Source organism: Leptonychotes weddellii, chromosome 7 (genome assembly GCF_054177405.1).
Source record: "Leptonychotes weddellii isolate Sample4059 chromosome 7, ASM5417740v2, whole genome shotgun sequence".
Classification (NCBI taxonomy): Eukaryota; Metazoa; Chordata; class Mammalia; order Carnivora; family Phocidae; genus Leptonychotes; species Leptonychotes weddellii.
This window is the reverse complement of record NC_138375.1, coordinates 31,803,235-31,814,099: the sequence shown is the minus strand read 5'-3', so window position 1 is coordinate 31,814,099 and position 10,865 is coordinate 31,803,235. Positions and strand designations below refer to the sequence as shown.

The 10,865-nt window shown below is 37.6% G+C and overlaps 1 long non-coding RNA gene and 1 pseudogene across 1 annotated transcript in view; one reads left to right on the top strand and one right to left on the bottom strand.

The window, feature by feature from the left end:
* Positions 1-10,865, bottom strand: part of LOC145722574 (uncharacterized) — a 365,423-nt gene that overhangs the window by 127,474 nt on the left and 227,084 nt on the right. The window lies entirely within an intron of this gene.
* Positions 9,083-10,159, top strand: LOC102726161 (annexin A2 pseudogene; annotated as a pseudogene).

Below are 10,865 nucleotides of genomic sequence, written 5' to 3'. Positions count from 1 at the left end.
AAAAAAAAAAAAAAAAAACTGAATCGGTCCATATACCCAAACAGATCTGGTGGCTAAGATTTCCTGCAACCTGTGTATACATGCACATATGTGCACATTTGTAGAGCAGCTTCCCTTTTCTTCTTTTTCCTCATTTAAATCTGTATACAAGTATTCTACGATGTACTTAGGATTTCACTGAACATTTAGAATTGCAATTTTTGTTTGTTTGAAAGAGCGCACATGCACACACAGAGGGGGAGAGGGACAAAGGGTGAGGGGCAGACAATTTTAAGCAGGCTCCGTGCTCAGCAGCGTAGAGTCTGACACAGGGCTTAATCTCACAACCCTGAGATCATGACCAGAGCTGAAATCAAGAGTCAGACGCTTAACTAACTGAGTCACCCAGGTGCCCCTAGAATTGCTATTTTTTTTAAATATTTTATTTATTTGACAGAGAGAGAGACAGAGAGAGAGGGAACACAAGCAGGGGGAATGGGAGAGCGAGAAGCAGGTTTCCCGCTGAGCAGGAAGCCTAATGTGGGACTCGATCCCAGGACCCTGGGATCATGACCTGAGCCAAAGGCAGACGCTTAACCGACTGAACCACCCAGGTGCCCCTAGAATTGCTCTTTAAAAGGTTAAAATTAGTCAAAACTTTAGACAATTATAATTGGTTAATACAATTTTTAACGATGCCACAGAACCATTTTTAAAAATCATTCTATGACAAGGAAAAAAATCATTCTATGGCAGTTCATGTTTTATAAGTTTCTCCATTCTTACAGTTCCTTTGTGTATTTAAAAAATTACTTACTGAGCAAATTTTTATTAAGTGCTTGCTAGGACTCAGATCCTGAAATTAAACACAGAAAAGGTATTATATTTCTGCCCTCCTGTACTTAGCTTTTGGATGAGGCAAAAGATCTTTCAATAACAGAGCATTACAAAATTTTGTTTACAAAATGATATCATCTGAAAAAAAGTGAAAACTTCTCAGCAAAGGCCTATACTGTCATTAACAATATTCTAAAATTTCTTCTATTATTGGTTGAATTATGTTCTACCAAAATTCATATGAAGTCTTAACCCCCAGTACCTCAGAATGTGACATTTTTTGGAAATAGAGTCTTTATAGAGGTAATCAAGTTCAAGTGAGGTTACTAAAGTGGCTCTAATCCAATATAACACCTGTCATATTAGATGATGCTTCTAAAAGCCAAGGAATGCCAAAGATTACTAGAAAACCACTAGACACTAGGAAAGAGGCATGAAGCATTCTCTGACAGCCCTCAGAAAAAAACAAGATACCTTGATCTCAGACTTCCAGCTCCCAGAACAAACAGATTTCTTTTTTTAAGCCACCCAGTTTGTGTTACTTTATTAGAGAAAACTAATATGTCTTCTAAAAATAAATATTTCTAATCCTTTAAAATGTAATAAAGCAAAAATTAGGGCTGTAGTGGTAAGGACAATTCTAACTGAAAGAAATTTTTAATTAACAAATTTTTAAATGCCTTGACAACATAAAGATGCCTACTTAGTTGTGCCTCAATCCAAGTATGCTTTAAAAAAGAAAGAGAGAGACAGTAGTGCAGTTGGTTAAGCGTCCAACTTTTGGTTTCGGCTTAGGTCATGATACCTGGGTTGTGAGATGGAGTCCAGTGTCAGCTTCTGTGCTCAACGCGGAGTCTGCTTAAGACTCTCTCTTCCTCTGCTCTCCCTACCTCACTACACCCTCCCCTCCCCAATTTCACTCGCATGCACCCCTCTCTAAAATAAATAAATCTTTAAAAATTAAAAAAAAAAAACAAAGAGATGTATATCCCCAAATTAAAAAGGATTTATTTCTGTTTCTAATGTAAAATAAACTCCTAAGAACACATTAGTGGGACATTTGGAACTATAGTTCACAAATATGACCACTGTATTATACAAAGAAAATAAACACTGTAGAGAAGTAGGCAAAATAGCTTCATAGTCTAGTGAGGGCATGATCTTTAAACATATATCTAAACTCTTAATCAGAAGATAAATTCTGATTTTTCTCCCAAAAAAATACATACCTCTGCAATTTTATTGGAAGCGTCCAATAAAGTGACAGAAGTTATGGGACTCAAAGTTTTATTGTTTAAGTTGACAGAAGAAACACATAGCCAAGTTTGTTTTGAATCCATGATTGCTTATAATGCTACAGGGGAAAAATACATAAAGACAAGTAAATGTTAAGCTGAAAGTTGTTTTGAGTCAATAAAAAGTTACAAATTTAATATTCCTGACCCATCATTTTTGATTGGCTCTTTTGTCCCCCAAATCTTGTCCTTTCTTGCGTTTGGAAACTTGCCCATACTTATGTTTACTTATGAACACAATGAAATAGAAAAATTTCATAGACACAGACCTTAGCACTAAATGTTTAAAGGAATCTGTTCTTTTATAATTGTAGCTTAATTCATACGTCTATCAGTTTTAGTTCTCCTGTGACACAGCAAATGGGCATAATCTTCCCTCATCTATCCACTATCAGACAAAAAAGAAAACAAGTTTTTATTATCCTAGTTACATCCTCACAGATTCTCCTAAATATTAGCAGTTACATATTTCAGGTAGTTTAGATGGTTTTTCAATAGTCATCCATATAATTTGCTCGTATAAATACAGGATTCTACAACCAAAACCAAGGCACAAAGATAATTAAATATTGCTATGAACTGAATGTTTGTGTGGTCTCCCCCCAAAACCAAATTAATATGGTAAAGCCCTAATCCTCAGTGTCATGATATTTGGAGGTGGGGCCTTCAGAAGGTAATTTGGTCATGAAGATGAAGCACTCATGAATGAGATTAGTGCCCTTGTAAGAAGAGATACAAGATAATATCTATCATGTCACAACACAGCAAGAAGATGACTATCTACAAATCAGCCAAAGAACTCTCACCAGACAACTAAATCTGCCAGTACAGATCTTGAATTCTCAGCCTCTAAATAGACACAATAAATATTTGTTGTTTAAGCCACTCAGTCTATGGTGTTGTTATAATACTCCAAACTGCCTAAGACAAGTATTAAAAAAAAAAAAAAAAACCTGTTCTGATAAAAGTGTAACTTGTAACATGAATTCCTACCTAATTTTTATTTTCTGTTAACATTAAGCAGGGGTCACTTAGGGTATTATAGAAGAGATGGGAGCCTTTGGTGGGGTAGTTTCTATAGAAGATGCAGTTGGTGATTAATACCAAAATGTTTGGCAGCTAGACAATCAAGTAGGAACCAGAAAGCCAGTGACTTAATCATAGCCAGTAGAAGCCAGTAGATTAACAAGGAAGAATAGTAAGAAATAGTAGAACTAAAAGTTGGCAATGGTTGAAAGTTTAGAAGAACACAGTAAATTCTATTCCATGGCAATTGAGGTTCTTGTTAAGTGATCTCTCATACTTCCTACTTAGCACAAGTGTAGCCTCAGAAGCTAAACATACAGATGTGGAAAAACCATTTACAGCTGGTCAAAAAATGACAGGAAGGAAAAGCAAAACCTGACTAGGTCCTCATCACTGAAATGGCAGAAGAAAGGTGTTTTGAAAGCAAAAGATGGTACAAAGAGAAATAAAAAGTAACATGGGCATGTTCTAGTTTCATCCATGATGGAGTAGCTATTATTGGACTTAACTTCTTGCTATAAACAAGTATAAAATCCAGACAAAACATATGTAAAAACTATTTGCAGGCATTGGACAGCAGCCAATGCAGGGCTATGGTCCTTGAGAGAAAAGAGGCAAACAAAATAAACGTCACATAAACCCCAGATTTCTTCTTAGGGGCATTTTCCAAACCACAGCTCAGGGAAATAGAGTCTAAGTAAAGACGATAGTCTTGTTGGACAACAGAGACAGAGATCAGTGTTCTGGGCAGCCAAGAAAACTAATGTGGAGTAGCTGAGTCCCTGAAAGGGAAAAAAAAACAAAACAAAACAAACAACAACACTACAAAAAAGGAGTCCTAATAATTTGTGTAAAACTTCCCCTCAGTCTTTAGTCAACTTCTAAGATACACATATAAAGAGCAAAGATTTGGAAACCTAGCTAAGATAACCACTGGGATGCTGGAGAGTAGAGCAGAGATTTCCAAGGCCACAGAATTTGGGTCCAGGAGTTAGAGACTGGGGCATCCATTTGAGATCCCAGAGATACCACACTCCTAGGATGTGGAGTAAAAATCTCTCCCTATGTATAAGGGCTATGAGCAAAACTAAAGTAGACTTGCCCTCACAAACCTTAGCACACCTTGGTAAGATGAAGGTAATCACAAGTGATTTTACTCCCTACTAGAACAAAGTTTACCATACTTCAGAACATAATTCAAAGCATGTGCAACATGTACACAATGTTAGTGATACAATCAAAAATTACTAAACATGTTAAAAATCAGTAAAAAAAAAAAATGTCCAATAATTGAGATAAAATACAATCAGAAACAAATGACTGAAGTAATAGAGTTAACTGAGGAGCAATTCAAAATAACTATGGTGAATATATTTAAGAGGGGAAAATAGGCAGAATGGATTAAAATCTATAAAAAGATTATAATGGACATTCTGGAAAGACAAAAATACATTATCTGAATGTAAGAGTACATTATATAGACTTAGACTAGGAACACAAAACTGTATTAGTGAATTTGAAGACAATAGAAAAATATCTCAATAAAAGTACAGAAAGAAAAAAAAATCACAAAAAAAATTCTTGGTTTAGATAGGGTCAAATTATACTTTAAAGACTGTTCTGGACAAATATGTTCTGGAAAATATTAAAAAGGAGCCTTGAAAAGATCTAAATGCTTCCAAGTAACTCAATATCCTACAACAAAGCCAAAAATCGAGAAACACAAAAATCCAGTCCCAAACATAAGAACAGTTCATGTCCTATGAATTCTAGGATTTCATGCTCTATATAAACTACTATATTGTTTAAAAGGTAGACTGTGATAAGTTAAAGATGCATACCACAAATCCTCAAACACTAAAAGTGAGTCCTAACACACCAACAATGAACGCTAATGTAAACTATGAATCCTGGGTGATAATGATGTGTCAGTGTACTTTCATGAATTTTAACAAATATACCACTCTGGGCGGTATTGATAATGGGGGAGGCTATGCATGTGTGAGGGCAGGAGATAGAGGGGAAATCTCTGAACACTCAGCTTAATTTTGCTATGAACCTAAAACTGCTATAAGAAATAAAGTCTATTAAACACGCACAAGTGTACACACTTGCATGCTCACACACACTCACAAAGACCTGACAAATAGAAAGAAAATTACAAGAAATAGATTTACACAACCAGATCTGTGGTAGCCAGAATTCTAAAAGTGGATCCCCAGAAATCCATACTCTAATCCCTAGAATCCTTATGAATATGTCCAAATAGTGAATATGGCTTTGGAGGCCATAGGTTTCTGTTCTGACTATCCAACACCATTACCATAACCAGAACTCTAACATTCTAGACACTGTGTAAAAATATGGGCATGACTGTGTTCCAATAAAACTCTGCTTGACAAAATTAAATGGTGGGCTGGATTTGGCCCATAGGTTATGGTTTGCCAACACCTAACATAGAAACACCTAGGAACCTACAAAAAAGATATTAGAATAAATGAATTTATTAAGGCCACGGGATAAAGGTCAATCTACCAAAGAACAACCATATTTCTATATATTAGCAACAAACAAGTGAAATTTTTAAAATATTGCCAAAAGCATTGAAAATATGATCTATTTAGTGATATATTTCAACATAGTGCATATGTACAAGAGCTGTACACTAAAAATTATAAAACATTACTGGGATAAATTAACGATGGCCCAAATAAACAGATATCATGCTCATGATCACTAATATTTCAGTTCTCCCCTACTTGAGCTACAATTTAAAGGCAATTCCAAACAAAATCTCAACAGGCCTTTCTGAAGAAAACGTCATGCTGAATCAAAGACTATAAGGAAACACATATATACACACACATAGAAGAGTCAAAACTAACTTTGGGGTACCTGGGTGGCTCAGATGTTTAAGCATCTGCCTTCGGCTCAGGTCATGATCTTCAGGTCCTGGGATCAAGCCCCATGTCGGGTTCCTAGCTCAGAGGGAGCCTGCTTCTCCCTCTGCCTCTCCCCCTGCTTGTGCTGTCCCTCTCGCTCTCTCAAATGAATAAATAAATATAATAATAATAATAATAATGAACCACTAACTTTGTGTTAGTTAGCAGCAGTAGAGAATATTCACAGTCTTAGTCTATTGACATGGAGGTAAGTTTAAAACATCACAAAACTAGAAAAAAAAGAACTTAACTTTCTGGAATCAGAAAGGATTTGATTTCTGACAATTCCACTTAGTAGCCCAGGCAACTAATCTGAGTTTCAGTTTTTTCTTCTTTAAAATGAGATGTTTATAATAACTACTTCATAGGAATATTTTAAGAATTAAGTTAAACAGGGCGCCTGGGTGGCTCAGTTGGTTAAGCGGCTCAGGTCATGATCCTGGAGTCCCTGGATCGAGTCCCGCATCGGGCTCTCTGCTCGGCAGGGAGTCTGCTTCGTCCTCTGACCCTATCCCCTCTCATGTGTTCTCTCTCTCTCATTCTCTCTCTCTCAAATAAATAAATAAAATCTTTAAAAAAAAAAAAAAAGAATTAAGTTAAATAATTACTTATAAGACAATTAGCTTATATTATTTTTTGTAGAGGAGATTCCAGAAAACCTTTCAGGTCCAGGAAGATTTTGTATGTAAGATTACTTTGATTTTAATGTTGGAATTAATGTTATAGTGTTTAAGTAAAAAAGATCTAGTGTATTGATCTAATGGAAACAGTCTTTTTTTTTTTTTTTTTTTTTTTTTTTAAGATTTAAGATAGAGCCAGCAGGGGGAGGGGCACAGAGAGAGGGAGAGAATCTCAAGCAGACTCCATACTGAGCACAGTGCTGGACTCAGGGCTCGATCCCACAATCCTGACATCATGATCTGAGCCAAAACCAAGAGTTGGACACTCAACCGAGTCACCCAGGCACCCCTGAAACTCAGTCATTTTGAATAAATGGAATGGATACTGTTGGTGAGAATGCAAACTGGTACAGCCACTCTGGAAAAAATATGGAGGTTCCCAAGAAGTTAAAAATAGAGCTACCCAACGACCCAGCAACTGTGCTACTAGGTATTTACCCCAAAGATACAGATGTAGTGAAAAGAAGGGCCACATGCACCCCAATGTTCATAGCAGCAATGTCCACAATAGCCAAACTGTGGAAAGAGCCAAGATGCCTATCAACAGACGAATGGCTAAAGAAGATGTGGTGTGTGTATATATATATATATATATACACAATGGAATATTATTCAGCCATCAGAAAGGATGAATACCCACCATTTGCATCGACATGGATGGAACTGGCGGGTATTATTCTGGGCGAAATAAGTCAAACAGAGAAAGACAATTATCATATGGTTTCACTCACATGTGGAACATAAGAAAGCGCAGAAGACCATAGGGGAAGGGAGGGAAAACTGAGTGGGAAGTCATCAGAGAGGGAGACAAACAATGAGAGACTCTTGACTCTGGGAAACAACCTGAGGGCTGCTGCAGGGGAGGTGGTGGGGAGATGGGGTAATTGGGTGATGGGCATTAAGGAGGGCACATGATGTGATAAGCACTGGGTATTACATGCAACTGATAAATTATTGAATGCTACATCTAAAACTAATGAGGTACTATATGTTGGCTAATTGAATTTTTTTAATTTTATTTTATCATGTTATGTTAGTCACCATACAGTACATCATTAGTTTTTGATGTAGTGTTCCATGATTCATTGTTTGCGTATAACACCCAGTGCTCCATGCAATACGTGCCCTCCTTAATACCCATCACCGGGCTAACCCATTCCCTCACCCCCTTCCCCTCTAAAACCCTCAGTTTGTTTCTCAGAGTCCATAGTCTCTCATGGTTTGTCTCCCCCTCCTATCTCCCCCCCTTCATTTTTCCCTTCCTTCTCCTAATGTCCTCCTTGCTATTCCTTATGTTCCACAAATTAGTGAAACCATATGATAATTGACTTTCTCTGCTTGACTTATTTCACTTAGCATAATCTCCTCCAGTCCCATCCATGTTGATGTAAAAGGTGGGTATTCATCCTTTCTGATGGCTGGGTAATAGTCCATTGCATATATGGACCACATCTTCTTTATCCATTCGTCTATTGAAGAAGAAATACAAATGGTTAACTGAATTTTTTTTAATTTTTTTTTTAAAGAAATGGATAAACAAGTAATTCCTTAATGTTTTACCTGGAATTAATTCCTCACAGGGTTCCAACAATAGAAATAGTCTAAGATGAAGTTCTACATAAAACCAAGAACATATTTTTTTATTTCATCACTGATCTCATGGGGAAAATTTGCCCTCAAATGCTATTAGGCAGATAGTAAAGAAAGAGATGTATGTTGGCTGATGTGACTATTGGTAAATGTTAGGATTTTAAAATTAATAACAAGGCCACAGAATCTATGGCATATGTTTTTTTTTTTAACTCCAAGAAACACCATTTTAACTCTACTATCATGGTTATAGTAATAACAATGAAACTGAAGAATTTCCTTGCCCAAATTCTCCAGACTGTTTTATAACTTTAGTCCACTAGCAAAGTTCAATATTGGGGAAATGTTTTCCTAATAAACAAGTTGAGTAAATTTTTTGGAACAAATGAAACCGATCTTTTTAAAAGAAATTTTTTAAAAAATCCAGAATAAAGAAAAGACCCCTTTGTACCTAAAATCTATGGTTTGACCTTTCTAAAGAACAACAACAAAAAATAATCACATGTATAATACTTGAAAATTATGAAAATCAAAAAGGTCTAGATGTACCAAAGGATTATGTAATTTGAAAGAATAAAATTCCTCCCTTAAAAGAACACTCATTCACTTGAATTCAAGCCACCATCTATTAAGGAGATTGTGCATGAATGAAAACAAGGAAATAATATGTCGAAGAATCTACTTTGTCTTTAGGTTGGTAAGCAAATACATAAGAGGCTCTACAACTGGGGACGCTTGCAGCTCTCAGCGCCGGGCCCAGTTTCCTTCAAAATGTCTACTGTTCATGAAATTCTCTGCAAACTCAGCTTGGAGGGTGATCACTCCACGCCCCCAAGTGCATACGTGTTGGTCAAAGCATACACCAATTTTGATACTGAGCGTGATGCTCTGAACATTGAAACGGCCATCAAGACCAAAGGTGTGGATGAGGTCACCATTGTCAACATTTTGACCAACGGCAGCAATGAACAGAGACAGGATATTGCCTTCGCCTCCCAGAGAAGGACCAAAAAGGAACTTGCATCAGCACTCAAGTCAGCCTTGTCCGGCCACCTGGAGACCGTGATTTGGGGCCTATTGAAAACACCTGCTCATTATGATGCTTCTGAGCTGAAAGCCTCCATGAAGGGGCTGGGGACTGACGAGGACTCCCTCATTGAGATCATCTGCTCAAGGACCAACCAAGAGCTTCAGGAAATTAACAAGAGTCTACAAAGAAATGTACAAGACTGAGCTGGAGAAGGACATCATTTCTGACACATCTGGTGACTTCCACAAGCTGATGGTTGCCCTTGCAAAGGGTAGAAGAGCAGAGGATGGCTCTGTCATTGATTATGAACTGATTGACCAAGATGCCTGGGATCTCTATGATGCTGGAGTGAAGAGGAAAGGAACTGATGTGCCCAAGTGGATCAGCATCATGACTGAGCAGAGTGTGTGTCACCTCCAGAAAGTATCTGAAAGGTACAAGAGCTACAGCCCTTATGACATGCTGGACAGCATCAAGAAGGAGGTCAAAGGAGACCTGAAAAATGCTTTCCTGAACCTGGTCCAGTGCATTCAGAACAAGCCCTTGTATTTTGCTGACCGGCTATTCGACTCCATGAAGGGCAAGGGGACTCGTGATAAAGTCCTGATTAGAATCATGGTCTCTTGCAGTGAAGTGGACATGTCGAAAATTAGGTCTGAATTCAAGAGAAAGTACGGCAAGTCCCTGTACTACTACTACATCCAGCAAGACACGAAGGGGGACTACCAGAAAGCGCTGCTGTACCTGTGTGGTGGGGATGACTAAGGCCCATGACGGAGGAGCACCCAGGAGTGGTGCTCCTTTGTTTCCAGCCAACAGTTCTAGAAAATAGCTTGTGACTAACAGTCCCCTTGTGCCTGTCCCCGCAAGGATGGTGTTAGCACCACCCCCTCCCCATCCTTATGTCAGTTGCCTAAGCACTGCCTGCCTCTCATGTCTAGTTTCTTTTAGCCAAAGAAAGGAACATTCCAAGGAGTTGGAAGTGAAATCTATGATGTGAACCACTTTGCCTCTTGTGTACTGTGTCATAAACAGATGAATAAACTAAATTTTTACTTAAAAAAAAAAGAAAAAACATAAGAACTCTAAAATAAAAGTTGTTAATCATTTTATTCATGGATATAACCAATATTTACTGCTTTCTCTTTTGTGGCATGTGGAGGGAAAAAATGATGTAATTCCTCCTCACAAGAAATTAGCAATTCAAAAGGATAAACTGACATTTATGACGAACTATAATAGGAGATGTAATGAAATGCCATGCAAGTAGTACAAAGCCCTGTGTGTGTTCAGAAAAGAGCAAATGAGAAGAGCCAGGAAGGAAGCATCCATAGTGCACCAGCGACTTAGGGCAAGAAGGGGACCCCTACTGCCTTTATGTGAAACATGGAGGACAATGTTGGAATTGGAGCTTGATATATAGATGAGATATAGGTCAGTATAGATGACTGAAATGTCATCCCAAGAAGAGGAAAAAGTTTCTACA